The 18,057-nt window shown below is 54.0% G+C and overlaps 1 protein-coding gene across 2 annotated transcripts in view; it reads right to left on the minus strand.

Moving 5' to 3' along the window:
• The window catches only part of CSNK1G2 (casein kinase 1 gamma 2), a 32,583-nt gene extending 17,759 nt beyond the window's left edge, over positions 1-14,824 (minus strand). For both annotated transcript variants that reach the window (XM_065699630.1, XM_065699629.1), the window contains exon 1: positions 14,723-14,824. The gene's annotated coding sequence lies outside the window, so the exon portion shown is untranslated. The remainder of the gene's footprint in view (positions 1-14,722) is intronic.
• Between the last annotated feature and the right edge of the window lie 3,233 nt (positions 14,825-18,057).

The raw sequence follows: 18,057 nt of genomic DNA on the forward strand, positions 1-18,057 counted from the left end.
TTCCCTGTTGTGATTTTAGAACAGTTCCCTCTTTTGAGATGAGCATTCAGGAGCCATACATGCCACATGATGGACAACATCCCTGGACTAGCAGGCAGGTGACTTCACTCTGAAGTGTGAACCACTCGCACAGCAGCTCAGTGTGCACAAGAACTCCCTTCTGGGCAGGAGGCAGCAGGACATGTCTGTTCCAAGCCTTATGAAGAAGCAGCTTCTGGCAGCAGCTCAGCAGCACTTATTTTGCACCAAAATTTCTTAATGAGGAAACAGGCCCCTCTGTAACCACCAGAAGCGGGACCGTTGCAGTGAGTGTGTCTGCTCGCTGCTTGCATAAGCAGAAATGGAAATCAATGTGCTTTGGATAGTCCAAATTGAGAACAACCCAGATCCTCAACGTTTTTGAACACAAACATGCTTGCAGAGTCAATGGCTCTTCCAGGGCAGGTCCTGAATTTCTCAGTAAAAGCAGCCACAAAGAAAACTTCACAAAGCATCTCGCCACCGCTGCGAGGTGCTGAATGCAGAACCACAGAATGAACTGGTTTGGAAAAGACCTTTAAGAGCATCAAGTCCAACCATTGCCCAGCACTGCCAAGGCCACCCCTGCCCCATGGCACTGACGCCTCGTCTCCATGGCATGTGAGCACTCGCAGGGCCGGTGCCTGCAGCCCTGCCCTGGGCAGCCTGTTCCAATGCCCGAGCACCCTCTGGGGCAGGAATTGTTCCTCAGCTCCATCTAAACCTGCCCTGGTGCAGCTTGAGGCTGGTTCCTCTTGTCCCATCCCTTGTTCCTTGGAAGCAGGGCCCAGCCCCTCCTGGCTCCATCCTCCTGTCAGGCACTTGTAGGGAGCCATCAGGTCCCCCCTGAGCCTTCTCTTCTCCATCTGAACCCCCCAGGTCCCTCAGCCGTTCCCATCACACTTGGGCTCCAGGCCCTGCACCAGCTCCGCTGCCCTTCTCTGGCCCCGCTCCAGCCCCTCAATGTCTCTCTTGTAGTGAGGGGCCAGAACTGAGCACAGGGTTCAAATCTTACTCTTTTTGTTGGATCCATGTTTAAAGCAGCTACACCTGGATGGAAAATATTAACCACACTTCACCAAGGAGCCGGAAATATCGTGATGGAAACTTCAGCAGCAGCACAGGAACCAAGCAAAAAGCTGAAAATACTTCCCTAGGAAAATTAATAATAGTAAATACACACATGCTAAATTAAGACCAGATCTGAAAACTAGACTGGAGAAGATGAAACACAGCACAAGTTAAACACATCCATCCAAGAACCAAGTGCCCAAAGAGAGTCAATTCACATTTTTGGGCTCAGCCACAAATTCAAACTTCCAGTGACAGAATTCCTAACATCTACCAGAAAACACACTGAGGTTTTATCAGAGAGACTCAAAGAGAAGCAGCTTTAAGGCTGACTTTACAGAGCCCACAAAAGGGGCCTGACTGTACGCCTTGATTTACCCCTTGTGTAAACGCACTAAGCCCCAGGGCAGCCACCTCCCTGTTCTCAAGCCGCATCCACCTCCGGAGCCATTCCCATGGTCCCCATGCTGAATCCACACTGTGTGGAAACAGCAGCAACACCAAACCTCGGTGGGGTTTGCAAACCTGTGCTGGAAAAACAAAACCCCTGGTTGCAAGTGGGAGTCAGGCAGCAAGATACCCATCCACCTCCTATCTATCATGCCACTGGGACGTTCCCAGCATCTTCTACTCGCTCTTCACTCCAGTATCCCTTCTCCAGGACCAGCAACAGCCATCCCTGGGGCTGCTGGGCCAGGAGAGGTTCTGGGACACAGCTGGAAGATAGCAAGATCAGCAAATAACCACATCCCCAGCCTGCTGCCCACTGCTTATACGAAGGTTACTATGGTGCTCCTGCTCACGGATGGAGCAATTTCTGTCTCAGAAAGTGCAACTTGCTTTGCTATTACTGTAAGAGGGACACCGCAGGTAACATGTAAGCAGAGCAGCAAACCTGGTTCTGAACAACAGAAAAGACACGGGCTCACCTCTGCCCCTGTGTGAGCAAATTACCCGCTCCTGCAGAATCTAGAGCATCAGTTCAGCACAGAACAAAGCCAATAGGATGCTGAAGTGGTTTCAGTTTTACTAACATCAAGTTAGTGGTACTGGAAGAAAGGAAATGCATTGCAAAGGCAAGTCGCTGGCTGGGAGACCTTTAAAAGACAGTAGTCAGAGCCCCAGTTTTCCATCCCTTCCCACAGCCATATGCTCCAGCAGTTTTCCTGGGACACATCCCAGCCAAGGTGCTGACATTGCCTTTCACCACGAGAGCTGGATTCAATGAGGCAGCTCATACATGGAGACACTTGAACCATGGCCTGAGCCATCAAGTCCCTCGCAGGAGCTGGGTTCTGCAGCTCTCCGGTGAGTTCCTGTTTGAACCAAACAACACATCCACAATGCAGCAAGCTCTGGTTCCACCATGGATCAGATCAAATCCAGAGCTGCAAAGGAACTAGTTGCCTCCCAAAAGTCCCCAGCAGCCAGCCAGCACAAACCTGTTCACTAGTGCCGTGCCTTCCCTTCTCCTGCTCTCCCCTCCACACGTTTACCATGCTTGATGTAAGGAGCAGAACCTGATTCTTTTCCAACCAATCCCATCCTGCCCAGTTCCTGCACCAATTCCATTGTCACAAGCGCACTCATCTTGGGAGGGAGCCTGCAACCGTTTTGTTTCTAGAGTCAAGACCCAAGACTGGCATTTACTCCACTTGTGCCCAAAGCACGAAGCATGACACTTCATCCAGCTCCAACCCCTGCCACAGGCAGGGACCCCTTTCACTGGAGCAGCTTGCTCCGAGCCCCTGTGTCCAACCTGGCCTTGAGCACTGCCAGGGATGGGGCAGCCACAGCTTCTCTGGGCACCCTGTGCCAGTGCCTCAGCACCCTCACAGGGAAGAGCTTCTGCCTAAGAGCTCATCTCGGTCCCCTCTGGCAGGTTAAAGCTAGTCCCCTTGGTCCTACCATTATAAGCAGCAGCACCAAGGTCCATGCCTCATCACAGCAGAACAAGGCTCTGAAGAAAGCCCAGGCAGAGGTGCTCTGGTGTGCAGGAGACAGAGGGCCCCACTGGATAGTGGGGTGAGATCTTCCCCTTCCACTGTGGGATGGCTCCTCATAGCTCTGCTGACAAAGCACACACCACCACTGTGTCCCACAGGATGGGCAGCAGGACACAGGAAGACACAGCCATCCAAGCACTGTCTCACAGGGAGCCATTAGAGAGCAGAGGAAGAATGCAACCCTTCTGAAGATGTCCTCAGAGATCCCATAGCCTTGAATTCCAAGTGTTTTTCCTTCTGGCATTGCAAGGGATCAGCTGTATACAGAATGAGGGGCTCAATATCTGCTCTCCAAAGGATAAGGGACATTCCTCAATTCCTTTCCTTATAAACAAAGGAAAATTCCTGGATGCATGTCTCCCTTCCCTTCCTCCCCCAAGCTCAAGCTGGGTGACAGTCTCAAATCCTTCCATGCACCTGGAGATGATTTCCTCCTCGCAGAGGAGCTCCACTGAAGAGCAGCATGGTGAGCCAGGGAGCAGGACACCAGAGTGACACACTCAGCACTTGTTCCTCCCCATGGCCTTTGGACAAGCTCCTAAATAACCTCAGGAGGAGGAGCCTGAGACAGATTCTGCCCTCGGTCACTCACACCATGGCTCTCCCCACAACACAAATGGCTTGGAAGTGGCCAGAGCTGCCTCAGCATCACTGAACAACCCAGAGTGTCCCCACTTGCTCCCAAGTTCTAGGGAGCAGAAGATCAATGTTTAGCAGAGCATTAGCTCTCAGCACTTCCATTCTCCCTCCCTGCAGCCCCAAAGCAGGCACAGAACAAGCTAAAGCACTCCCTGCACTCAACAATTAATAGGCCAGGGCACAAAGCTGCTCCCACATCAGGTGGTGTTCACTCTTCTGAACCACCAACCTTGCAGGCAGGACATCCCTGCTGCCCAAACTAGAGCCACACTGCAAGTCCACAGCAAACTTTCTCTGACCCATAGCTTCCCAGGAAAACCCCCTCTTGTTACCCCTCTGTCCACCACAGGCCACCAGGGAACTCCAGATGACACAGGTGTCATCCTGACCACATCTGTCACACCACATGGGACAACCCACAAGAGCCACACAGCTCCAAGGACTGGGCACGTCTCCTTCCCTTAAAGGGGTAAGCAAACCCACAAGGACCCCGGCTCAGCAGATGGGATGTGTACATCCAGCCTGGCTGCCAAAGGCCTGTGCCCTGCAAGGACAAGAGGGGTGCCAGCAGGTTCAATGCTCCCATGTGGAGACTGTCACTCTGCAGGGATCTGCTTGGCCTCCCATCATGTGTGTCGCTACCAAAGGCTTTTCTGTCAGCAGGATCTGGGCTGGCACAAGCACTTTGAACAGTAGGATTTTTACTTTTTCCCCCTAACCCATATCCTCTCGACAGAAGCAGGCTGAGGAGCAGCTGCACCTGCAGGTCCGGGGTGGCCTTTTGCAAGGCAAGGTGGTGAAAGATGGGGTGCCTGCACCCAGTTCTCTCTCTAACCACCAAACTACAGCTAATTCCAGCTCCCCCAAGGTCACATGGAAGGGGGAATAATGCCACTCTGCTGTCCCAGCCTGGGAGCACCCTGGAAAGCCCTGGTGCGTGTGGGGGGTGTCATTCCCACTGGTGACAAGGGCTGTTTCCATTTCTGGGCTGCAGAGCTGCAGCTCTGCCAAACTGAGCTGTCCCACATTCAAGCAAACACCATTTCCCCCTCTGCTTTCTTCCCCAGGCTGCTCGAAGCCCATAGGTTTCCCCTCAATTGACTGCCAAACCTTGAGAAGGAGGGAGGGAGGGAAGGGTGAGCTTCTAAGGGGGGTCACAGGGAAACCTCTCCCCAGAGAGCTGCCAAACTCCTTGTGCCAAGCTCCAAAATCACTTCCCTGATGCCAAAATCACCCAGGAGCTGGCTGCTGCCTCAGGTAGCTGCTCCCAGCTCTTCACCCAAATGGGGATGGGCACAACCTTCCAGGACCAGTAGCAGCACCCACAGCCCAGACTGGGAAGGGAAAGAGTAGCACTAAGGCAATTACTCTTTCCTGCAGAGTAACTGGGGCAGAGGGATGCTCTGTGGCACGACAGGATCCATCGGCTTACGTGCAAGAGTCAGCAGCGTCTTCAGAGAAGCAACGAGCAATCCATGAGGCAATCCTCTTCCCACCCCCTCTATTACAAGGCCAAGCAGCTCAATCCATTCCACATTTTTCCTTGCAACGTCCTGAAGGCACAGAAGCGACCTGCTTGTTTTAGAGACAGGGAAGCAAAGTGCCTGTGAGCTCAGAGAAGAGAAGGGAGGTAAAGAAGGGCAATTCCCAACTAACTGGAGACTAACTGGGCTAAATTCTTAAGACCTAGACAAACACCCCTGGCTTGCAGGGAGAAATGAACTTAAGAACACAGGGGCCAGAGACCTACAGCCCGTTCCTGGTCATGCCACAAACTGTCCAGGGTTTTTCCCTCCTCCATCCCACACATAGAGGATCAGACACGCAACCCTTTATTAAGCACCATGACAGCTTTGTGGATTAAGGACTCAGTGTGGTTTGCCACAGGCTCCCCATTCCAAAGGTTGTTTCTCATCTGCCCTCTTTGCCCACCTGTGTGTATTTTGCACAGGATCAGATGGCCAGGACTGAAACAGGGACACGACGGGAGCAGCTACAGCTAAAAGGTGGCTACAGAGGTGCTGCAGACTGGGAAGGGAAGCTTCTGAAGGGCTCACCCAAAAGACAAACAGGCAGATCTAGTGTGACCTCACTGGTTCCCCCTTTACCTTACCTGCTCAAGACCACCTCCTCTGGGCCCTACACAAAGGGCTTCATTTATAAAGTCAGAGGGCTCACCCACGTGGAGGAACAGGCAGGATACACCCCCCAGGAGGACCCATTTCATCTTCCTACTATTAATATCCGGAACATGATTTGCACGAACAAAGTGTCCCTTCTCCCTCATTTCTGGGCTCTCACTTCTGTGATTTGTCCCAGAAATCCCAGCCAACACACGTCCATCCTCCTCTAGTGCACACTGCCATCCAAAACCCCAAACTTGCCTTTCTTTGAGTTCATTGCTCCTGTGTCCAGCTCCCATCACCTCTTCCAGCTCCTGCAGACAGGACACAGCTCCCTATGCTCTCTCATTCGTTATGCAGCCAGTTTGTGGGCTTAAACACATCGACACTCATTATGAAAACAAGCCAAGACTTCCTGCAGCTGCACAGTGCTGTTGGGTGCCCACTCACAGCAGCCCCTCTGTGGCACTTCAAAGTGGGAACACAACCCCAGAGGGGCTCTGGAACATGGTACAGACACCATCAGAGACTGTGGCTTGGATGGACACAGCTGTCACCACTGAGTTATCACCTCCATTACAGATGGTACGAGGTGCCTGCAGAACATGCAAAAGAAGGGAAGTCTGTTTGCCACCTTCCTATACAGCACCCGATCCCCTTAGGAGCTGGATGGGGCTCTGACAAAAGCCTTTGCTTCCCCAGCACCAAACCTGTGACTAAAAGCCACAGCTGGACTTGGCTCTGCCTCATGTGGCTCCAGGCTGGGATTGAGGGCTGCCTACAAGCCCTCTGCTACACTGGAAGGATAAAGTCCTCAGCCCTTCAGAGCTGGGCTGAACTCTGCACACAGGAACCCAGGCGAAGCCTTCCCCTTGGTCTGGCTTGCAAACAGCCTCTGATTTGGCTTCAAGAAAAAACATACTCTTTCTGGATCTAAGCACAAAAGAGTTAAACATGGTCAAAAGCATCCAATGAAAAGCACAGGAAGTTAGGGCAGAGGGTTACCATGTAGCTAAGGAAGCCCAGATTTCACATCCAGACCCAGAATTACCAACCTGCCCTGCCTGCAGAGGGGCTGCCTGCTCTGCCTGAGGCACCTATGGAGCTGGGAACAGAGGAGCAGGCTCCTCTCCATCACCATGCCCTCATGCAGAGGGGCTGCCTGCTCTGCCTGAGGCACCTATGGAGCTGGGAACAGAGGAGCAGGCTCCTCTCCATCACCATGCCCTCATGCACCACAACCAGCCGATACAGCCCACAGAGATGCCAGCACAACCTGAGCTGTGACATGCACCACCAGCATCCCAGCACACAGCCCCACAGAGCTGCTATCAGCACTGGCCAACAGCAGCAAACACCCCCCACAGGCTCACAGAGGCTGAGCCGTGGTGCATGTGTGTGGAACACTGTGAGAAGCATCACCCAGAAAGGTGAGAAAACAGGAGGAGCCACAAGCACCTCATTGAGCAGGTCACAGAATATAAGAATCGATGAGGTTGGAGAATACCTTTAAGAGCATCAAGTCCAACTGCTCCCCAACACTGCCAAGGCCACCACTGCTGCTGGGTTCAGAGAATGGGAAATCCTGCCATTAGCAGGATCCACTGCAGAGTGGATCACAGCTCAGGACCTCTTGCCACTAAACGCAGAAGCAGCAGAGCATTACTTGTCTGATAAGCTGCTTTTATCACGGAGTTCCTGCCCGCTCCAGCCCAGCTGTGCACAGCAGCCCTGGCTGGGAAGCACCTCCAAGCCTGTGCCTTTAAAGCCTGGCTGCAGCGGGCGCAGGACCGGCTGGGAGCAGTGAGCAGTGAGCAGGGAGCAGACACACCCTGCTCCAGCCCAGCACACAAACATTTCCTCTTGCTGCTCCCGCGCTGCGGCGCAGCCTCAGCCGCTGCCGGACCTGCCAGAACAGCAACGCAGCCTGTTCCACACAGACCTGCAAACACACACATTGCAACTGCTTCCTGAACCCCCCCTGCTGCCCTGCCCCCAGCACTGGGCCTTCTCCCCTCAAACTTCTTCCTTAAATCAAATATTTAGAGTCTAACAGGCATTCCTCATCACAGGCACAAGTTAAATATTGGCCCTAAAACAACAGCAAGTGCCTTTAAATGACTGTGGCTGGAGAAGCACCGCTCTGGACTTTGATTTCTGGCTCTGCCAAAAACAGGAGCAAAGCACTGAGTGTCACAGTTTTCTCGCAGGAGAAGTCAGATTTCAGGCTCTGCAAGTCCCCTGCCAGGACCACAACCAGCAGTGGGAACTGTTCCCTGCTTGTGCCTAACCACACTCCGGGTGCCTGTCTGCTGTCACCGAGCCAAGCCCACTGCAGCGCATCCTCTGCGCTCTGCACAGGATTATTTTGAGTCTCGTTTCCAGGTCTGCACTTATATATACTCAGAGAGACATTAGAGAAGACCTGCTGGGAAGCATGGGTGCCATCCAGACTGCAGTGATGGCATTTGCAAGCGCTGTCCTTCCCGCTCTGGCTGCTCCACCACCTTTCTCCCAAGATGCCCACCTTTCCATGCCTGGCAAAGCAATGTTTCCAGTGCAGACGATGCTCTGGGCTGTTCCTCCTCTGCAGACAGCTCAGCTCTTGCAAGAAAATATCTCAGCGTGATAAGAGCCCCAGGAGCCAGAGAGATGTCAGAGAGAGGAAAGGGCGAGGAGAAAATACAACGTGCAGTGAGGTCAGTACACCTGAAGCACGGCAGCACTGGGCTCTGGGACACTGGGCATTTTCCATGCGGAGCAGAGCTCCCGTTGTGACTCTGCAGCAGAGCTGGGCCTGGCCTCACCCCAAAGCAGCCCTGTGACGCCGAGCCCAGTGGCAGGCAGGACTGCTGCAATTCCCTCCCTGCTCACACAGCTCCTGCTGAAGGCAGGCCTGAAACCTCCTGAAACCAGAGTGTGATCCAACATAACAGGGCTGCCCAATGTTTCTCCATGGCAAAATGCCATGACAGATTTACCCTGAGAGCTTTAGGTACAGAAAGGTTCCTGCAGCACAGACAGCAGGAACAGAACAGCATACTGCATGGTAACCCCCATTCACAGGGTTTATTCTAGACCCAGTTAAGTTCAGTATGGTATGTGTTAAACAAGCTTCATTTCACCCTCCCGAAATTGGTGCCTGCAGATCTGGTGAGCCTGAGCAGCACTTTGCTCAGCTCTCCCCACTCCAAGCAGCAGCCTGGGAGACAGAGCAGGGACCTGAGCAGTGGAGAGCTGCTCCCTGGCAACATCTATTGGGTGAGATGGAGAGTGTGACAGTCTGCTCTGCCTCTGCCTGCACCCTTCCCTGCACTGAGCGTCCTACCACAGCACTTCAAGCTGGAAAATCTGCTGAGGCCTCTGACAATCTTCTCCTGATCAGGCAGACACCCCTATGAAAACAGCTTGGGTTTAAAATCAGCTGTAAGTTACCCTGGAAGAAATGTTAAAACTCCATCTCTCCAAGCACTTCCTATTCCTTCCCCAATCACTGAAGCCCACTGACCGACAAGCTCCAGCAAGTTTGTGCAGGAATCCCCAAGGCTCAAGGCAGAGACTAGTCTCTACCTGTCAGCACAAACACCTCTGGTGCCTTATCCCACAGCACACTGACCCCACACCCACCAGAGCTGACTTCTGCTCCTCAGCTGCTGGCTGCCAGCAGTCCCTTCCAACACACACATCATACCTCTGCTTCCAGCGCTTGTCCCAGGTCACATCCTTCGTATTCTCTGTACTTGGGAACAAAAAAATGAGGCTTCAACTCAAACCTGCATCACCTTCAGGATACGGGGAATCAGCATACTTGGGGGTGGGGGGATTCCAGCAGAGCCTCAGCCTGCCCCTCGCCCACACGTACGGGACAGAAGGTGCTGGAAAGCACCATCCTCTCCCTGCTATCAAACCGGGGAAGCCAGGCAAAGAGTATAAACTCTGCCAACAATCCATGCTAAAGAAAGGAAAAGGGTTTCTGGCTTTGTAGTTTATACCTCAGTACCATCTCAAAAGCAAAAAGCAGTGAGATTTTCCACCTGAAAACATGGGGCAACAAGTCTGTAAGAAGAGAGCTTCTGAGCAGGACAAAACCATTACACCTCCCTTCTGGCTCTGAATTGGATTAGCACTGACCTTTCAGAGCCCAACTAACAGCAAGACTTTCCAGCCTCTGGACTGAGAAGGGGATCGAGTCCCCATAGCCATGGCCATGCTTCCAGGAGACCTGCAACGCCCCCAGCAGTGCTGCGAAACTCTTCCAAAGCAAAGCTTCACAAAATCCAAGTTCAAACCAACCTTAACGCTTGTTTATTAAGTACAGAACATCCCTCTGGGGCTGACAAAGCCTGGCCATCACCTGTCAACTGTCTCATTCACTGTCTGGAAAGCAAAAGCCAGGCCTCCCTCATTAAAAACCATTACATAAGGTTAAATAACAAAGGGCCACAGGACATGTGGGTGTGTAAAAGTGATTAATGCTCCTCTCCTCCAGCCTCTTGGTGTCTCAAACACCCCAAAGAGCCCAACCAGCGCCTCATTTCCAAGGCCTGCCTGCAACAATGTCCTGGCTCATCCCAAGCACTGCTCTGGTGTTCAACTTACTGCCACCTCCACCTCACAGCCACCAAAGGGACGCAGGGCTGGATTCTGCTGCCTGACACTGGAGAGGAAGCTGAGGTCTTGAACCCTTCCCAAGCCTGAGACTCAGCCCCTCCGGACCTCGCAGGCCAGGCCTCCACTTCCCTCACGTCACCATCATCACGCAAGTCCCCTCAGCAGACGAGCTCATGGGAGCCCATGGGTTTCTCACAGCTGAGCCAGCCAAGACCTTCCTTTCCTACAAGTGAGGATGTTTATGCTGCAACATGTTAAGCGACATGGTCTGACTGCAGCAGAGGAGGCAGGTGTCACTAGGGGACTGCCTGGAAAATGCAACTGTCACCAATCTTCCAGCAGACTACAGACTGCATGGGCACCTGGGAAAGCTTCCTGGGCACATGGAGAACATTTGTCCATCTCTGTGGAACCAAAGAAACCAATTTAAAGTCTTGAAAGAACTAATTGGATTCCTCTACTCCAAGAGCAAACTCTCCTTAGTGTAGGCCACAAAAGAAATCATGGACATCTTGCTCCATGTAGCATTTTGAAACACCTGCAAAGTCTCACCTACAAGCTTCAGCTTATCTGAAGAACCATTTCCTAAATGACACAGTGTGGAATCACCTGGAGTGCACCCATGTGTTGCAGGCTTCCCTGCGGGCGGCAGGAGACACATACTGCACTCGCACCCTGCGCTCTGCACCCCAGTTCCCTCTGTCCCAGCAGGACTGGGGGGAAACACAGCACAAGCCTTGAAAAGGCAGCCCCACGGCTCACCCTGGCAGCTGAGAGCCGGGAACATTTCAGCTCGATGCATGCTCTGCAGGAAGCTTTTTTTAAAGGCAGTTATTAAGAATAATGCATCACCAGAACATGCAAGGGAGGGGCTGGCCAACAGGAAGGGCTGCAGCCTGCGCAGGCATTCAGAATTCCCCAGGAGATGGAGGGCAGCTTAGTGGGAATGTGGGAGCCAGGCAGAGAGCCCCAAGACTCAGCTGGCGCAGCAAAAGTCACCTTTACACCCTCCTCACAGCCAAGTCCCACTTCTTTCTCAATGGCAACAGACCAGCTGGAGACACAGACTGCCCATAGGAAGTATAAACATCCAGTGAAATGGAACCCCAAAACTATTTATAAGCACACAGCTTTTCTAACAGGAAGGTAACTTGTTCTCCAGCAGAATCCTTGAGCTCCTGCTCCTCCCCTTCCAGCTCACAGGGTAGAACAGGACCAAAGCAGTCTCCAAACCACGCCACGTCTGGTCTGGGCTCAGGAAGGAGGGTCAATTTCACAGCTTCTCACTGCACCCAAGACAAGCCGAGTCTGCCAGTCAAAGCCCAATTACAGGGCTGTGGGCAGAGCTGCTCCCACAAGCTCCAAGGAAAAAGCCATTATAAGCACATGAAGAAAGCTCCTGCATTGGCACCCGAGTCTCCCTCCTCTCAGCAGCACTGTGAGGGAAGAGGGTTTGAGTCCTGGTGCAGCTGGAAGTCACAGGAGTAGCACAAGGCAAACCAGGCCACTGCACCCTGGTACCAAACCTCACTTTCACCAGCCCTGCTGAGCCAAAGGAGAGCATCTCTTACACAGCCCTGAGCTCTGCACCTCTCCTGTACACATCCAGGAAGGAGCAAAGCACAGCAAGACTTGCTGCTCACCCGAGGCTTCCTCACCACCTCCAGGAAGCCTTTAATGCCTGTAGTGCTGCAGCTCTTCTACCTGAAAAGCAGAGATAAACAGCTTCCTACCCAGACTGGCTCATGCAAGCACTGGTCCTTTTAGCAGGTTGTAAAGCCCCCAGACTGGATGCTAGGCACATACCTGGATGGAGCAGCCAAAGCAAAGGCTTGCTGTTCCAGCACGGCTCATCAGGGCTCCTCCTGGCCAGGAAAACCACGGAGGGCAGGGGGACAAAGCTACAGAGCACCATCAGGCCTGAGTCCAGTAAAGATGTTTACTGGCAGTTGCTCTCAGACATGGTCTCTTACAGCCCAGTGGGGCTGGAGGGGGTGGGAGGAAAAACACTGATTGTCAGTGAGCACAGCCCTCATGTCATTCCCATTGATCCGCTGAGTCACTCCCGTATGAACAGTTTGGACCACACTGGGGCTGCACAGGAGCTTGGCAGGGGAATACAGAGCATGAGGTGATGCGAAGCCTCCCCACGTACCGACACCAGCAGAGACAAGCACTCGCAGGGCAGCACCCAGAAACCTGCTGCACTGCAAGTGCCAACTTCCTCCTCTCTGCTCGCTCTGCTCAAGAGTGCTGCAATAACGAAAGCAACCCCAAACCCACTGCAAGGGCAGAGCACAGAGCTCCATTCAGTAGGACCAGAGAAACTGCTGCACAAAAGAAAGTCTCCCCTGCAAACCACCAACCGCACCCCAGTTGTTTTGATGCAACTGCAAACCAGAACAGCAGCTGGTTTGGCAAAGAAACAACACAACTGATTGATAAGGCCTTACAGATTTGTAAGCTAATGAGAAGGAGATCAAACCCTGAGCAGACAGACATGGGAGGGCAGTTGTCCCTCCAAGCTAAGGAGACAATCCCCCCAGGGAGAACCGGGGGCTCCCCAAGTGCACAGACCACCACAGACTCCAGAGAGCTGCTACCAGCCAGGCAGCAGGTTGGGGTAGACCATCCTCATCCACACAAGACTACAACCCGCATCCTCATCCACACAAGACTACAACCCGCATCCTCATCCACACAAGACTATAACCCACCCAAAGGCCCAAAAGGTGCCAACCAGCAACAAAACCATCAAATGATGCTCCACCCTATCGCACGGAATTCAAGCAAACCCAAGGCAGCTTTGGCAAGTTCCTCCCAGCAGATGAGCCCATCCGGCCACAGAGAAGGCCTCTCCACAGGATCCCCACGGAGGCCTCCTGTCCTAATTTACAGCAATTCTTTTTCAGACACACTGGCAAACACCAAACGTTGTCTCCAGTCTGTTATATAAGGCCCGATTTTGAAAGCTCTGTGCTGGAGATGGGGGCTCACTGCGTGTGGCAGGGCGATGGGACAGTCCAGCTGGGAAAGGGACATACACACTCCTCAGAATGCACCTCCAGAGGCCAACCACTTGTTGTACAGAAGGAAAACAAAGGGATTAGTTCATGAGGCAACTTCCAAACACACCGGTGCAACCCACTCACCAGCCTGCCGCTGTTTCACGCAGGGTTTCACCTGGGTCCCTGTTACCTGTAGTTTGCTCAGAACACGTTCATTCCATGGCAACTTGAAAGAGGTTTAACGAAGTTTGGGTTTTAACTCCAGAAATACACAGCAAGTCCCCATGCTGCCCAGAGCCATTCCTCAAAAGAAAAGACGCCTTCCTAATACCCCCACAACTTCACGTTCTTTGCCCCCCCCCAAAGCCTCACTCAGTTCCCTCTGCCAGTCACCAAACAGGAGGCACAGGCCTCTGGTGGCCTGGCTCCACAGGAGAGCTGCTTCTCATCTGCAAACCCCTCTTCTTGGCTGCCTTAGGAAGGGATAAAGTCAGCTCCTGTCTGGTGGGGGCAGAAGGGGGAGGGTATTTTTCCTGTTTCTCACATTCATCCTCACTCACTTTGCTAAAGAAAAAAAAAAAAAAAAGCTGTTTCCAATACCAGATTCAGCACAGTCCCTTTCCCCAAATAAACACTTCCCAAGCCCTCTGGAGAGAGGAAAGCCACATACAAAGGAGCCAACATCCTGCGAGGCTCCGGCTCCACCGGGCAGGCCGGGGCAGGGCGCGGGCCCGGCGGACACAACCGGGGAAGGCCCGGCCCCATCCCTGACACCGACCCGGCCCCAAGGGAGCTTTGGGAGAGGGGGGACCGCGATCCCGGGTGGACCCGGGCCCCTTCCCCGGGGCCATGAAACAGGCACGGCCGGGAGGAAACGGAGCCAGGCGGCGCTGGGCCCTCCGGCCCGGCCCAACCCGAGCCCCACCGCCCCTTCAGATCCCCGGGCCCAGTCTGACTCCCCCAGGCCCAGCCTGTTCCCCCCCAACCCCACCACCCCTGCGGCCCCCCCAGGCCAAGCCTGGGCCTCCCCACAGCACCTACCTCGCCCCGTGGCCCCCCCAGCTCTCCGGGCCCTGCCCGGGGCCCACAGCCCCCCAGCCAGCGCCCCGGGCCCGGCCCCCGCCAGCCCCCGCCTGCGGCACCGCCCGGCCCGGCCCGGCCCCCCCACTCCCCGGCACTGCCCGGTCCCGGCCGGGGCGAACCGCAGCAACAGGGCACGGCCCCGGCGCCCCGCGGCAGCCGTTACCTCGGCGGGCCCTCAGCGGCGGGCCCCGCTGCCGCTGCCCCGCGGCCGCCTGCCCATGGCGGCGCCCCCGGCCCGGCTCGCCTCACGCCGCCTCTCGCCTCCCCTCACCACTCCGCCGCCAGCCAGCCACAACGCTACGCCATCGGCGTAGGCTCCGCAAGCACCCATACGCCCCCCGCCAAGCCGCCGGCGTAAGCGCCCTTCCTGAATACCAACTCCAAAGCGGAGAGGCCCGGCGGAGCCCGGCGCAAGCGCAGCCGACAGGAGGGTGGTGGCGCAACGGCGTTGGCGTAAAGTGAGTTGAAGAATAGGAGACTTGAGGCGAGCGACGAGAGGAAGGCTTTGCGGCAGCACGGGGCCACTTTACGGGAGGACCGCGCTTGGCGGCTGCTGGCGGAGCCAGCGTTTAACTCCGTGGTGCCCGGAGCTCGGAGCGATCCGGCCCGGCCGTGGCACCGCTGTGGGGTGAGCTACAGCCCCGGCGTGGGGTGATCGGTGTGGGATCATAGAATGACCGGGCTGGGAAGGACCTTTAAGAGCATCACATCCAACCGTTCGCAGCGCTGCCAAGGCCACCGCTGCCCCATGGCACTGAGGCCTCGAATCCACGCTGTGTGAGCACTTGCAGGGCCGGTGCCTGCAGCCCTGCCCTGGGCAGCCTGTTCCAATGCTGAGCACCCTCTGGGGCAGGAATTGTTCCTCAGCTCCATCTAAACCTGCCCTGGTGCAGCTTGAGGCCGGTTCCTCTTGTCCCATCCCTTGTTCCTCGGGAGCAGAGCCCAGCCCCTCCTGGCTCCATCCTCCTGTCAGGCACTTGTAGGGAGCCATCAGGTCCCCCCTGAGCCTTTTCTTCTCCATCTGAACCCCCCAGGTCCCTCAGCTGTTCCCCATCACACTTGGGCTCCAGGCCCTGCACCAGCTCCGCTGCCCTTTTCTGGCCCCACTCCAGCACCCTTGGAGTGCGGGGACAGTGTGGGATGCATTGACCCATGTATAGGGGACAGGCTCTGATACACGGCCAAGCACACTTCTAGAGCAGAGCCCCTGTATGGGTACAGCCCCAGCATGGCATGCAGCCCTGCACTGTTCAGTATCTCCATCAGCAACACAATGGGATTGAGCACACCCAGCAAGCTCAAGGACAACACTGAACTGTGTGGTGTGGGTGACATACTGGACAGAAGGGATGGTAAACATCCAGAAGGGATGGCAACCTAGACAGGCTGGAACCTCATAGAGTTCAACAAGGCCAAGGGCAAGGCCAGCAGAAAGAGCTCAGTGCTGGTGCTTGGGACATGAGACCTTCTCAGCACCACCCACACCTCTGCTCTTCATTCCCTTCATAGGACATAATAGCAGCACCTTTGGTAAATGCTTATTGGGCACCTGTAAGAGTACAAAGCACAATGTGCTGCTGTCACACCTGTCCCAGCACAGAGGATGAGCTTCAGCCATAAACATGCTGTTCTTTTAAAGGAAAGAAAAAACAACATCAGGTGGGAGATACTGGAGGAAAACAGAGATTTCACCATTTCCCTCTGCCAGATCACTGTGGTTACCTAGGAACAGACACTTCTCTGGTGCAGCCAGTTCTTCTCATCAAGCACAGGATGAGCATTTATTGTCTTGTGATCAGAAGAAAAAAACAAACAAACCTCAGAGCTCCACAAGTGACAGGAAACATCGCACACAGACACGCCACGTGCCGCCAAGCACAACCAGGAGCCAGGTCCAGGTTAATGGTGTTAGAAACCTAATGTAAACACTTAAAAATGTACAGAGTCAAAAAAAAACCCAACCCACCCCAAATATGCCATGGGTAGTTCAGGCAGAGTGTTGTCAGCTTTCTGGAATTACAGTTCCTGGCACTGAAGAGGATGGAGGGGGATGAAAGGTGGCAGATCCCAGCCACAGAGGTTCATCCAAGCTCTGTGGAGATCTTGGCAGTGTATATGAATGGGGCACATGTTTGGTGTTCTGCTCCAGCTATTTTAGTGGGCTCCTCTCTGGCATCAAGCATTTTCAATATGACTGGAAATGGGTACTTCAAAACAACCCCAAGGGGGAAAAAACCCCAAGGAGAAGCAGGATGTGGAGTCCCCAGCAATGCTGCTCCGCTTGGTTCCTCTGAAACCTGGAGGTTTCTCACACACTAAAAAAGCACAGACACCAATTGCTTCTGAAGAATTTTGGCAAGAGGCTGAGGATGGCAATGGGCAGGGCTGGAGGGAGCACAGCACTCTGGAGCACCGTGTTCCAGCTTCCAGGGATGGCCAGTCTTGGTTTAATGAGCCCCATTAAACCCTCCTTGCTCCCCTGTAGTGCAATCGTATTTCCAGGGAGTTAGTTGCCAGACAGGTCTCCTACCATTGATGGCAAAGCAACAAAGAACACTTAAAATCACATTTGACACAAGGCAAAGGCACCTAAAAGCTTAACAATGGGATCAGGTTGTGTTCTGGTAACTTCAAGCACATTGCACATTCACAAGGCAAAAGCCCTCACGCTGTGTTCCCGGCTCATGGAACACCCAAGCATGAGGCAGGGGCTGCAGCAGGATGGCGATGGTGCTCTGCCCTCTGGGTCACGGTCACTTTGGCCCTAGTACCAAAGGTGTCACACAGCCTCCGAGCTGTTCTGCACTCAGTATTTACAGTGTGACACAGGAAAAGTTCATAGAGCAAATGGGGAGTTCTGCAGGGGCAGTGGGGAAGGAAGAGTACTCCTTTGTGAACTATTAATTCTTTAGATAAGGCACATGGAGAGACAGTTTTCAAAAGATCACTTGCAAATCAGTTCCACTGAGCCAGGACAACCTCCCTGGCCCTTTCCAGGAGCCAAGGTTGTTTTCCAGTTACTCAGTGTGACTACAACACCTCTGGCAGCCTGTTGGCAGCCTCTGGGTCTGACCCACAGGGTGCCCAACACCTCCCAAGCCTCTGCAATGGACCACTCTGTCCTTCACAGGACTATTGGCCTGTACTTTCAGAGCCAAAGACTTTGAACTCTCACTTCCTATAAAAAAAATCTTGGGAATCGACCTTCCAGTTTTGATGTTTGGAAAACTAAAATAATAAAAAGAAATTCACAGCAAGCTGTTGAAGGGGAAGAAAAAACAGGATCTGCAGCAGATCTGCTGCCTGGAGGACACAGGGGAATTGGATGGCTCAGACTCCAGGAGTCCTGATGTGCATGCACAGAATGGAGATGAACGATGAGATGGATGCTGCCTCTCAGGGAAAACAATCCCTGCCAACAACTCTATCCTCTCTCAAGCTGCTTCTTGGAGAAAGGCAAGAATCAGTCTCTCCCTGCTCATACATGGAAGGAAAGTG

Source organism: Lathamus discolor, chromosome 21 (genome assembly GCF_037157495.1).
Source record: "Lathamus discolor isolate bLatDis1 chromosome 21, bLatDis1.hap1, whole genome shotgun sequence".
NCBI classification, from domain to species: domain Eukaryota; kingdom Metazoa; phylum Chordata; class Aves; order Psittaciformes; family Psittacidae; genus Lathamus; species Lathamus discolor.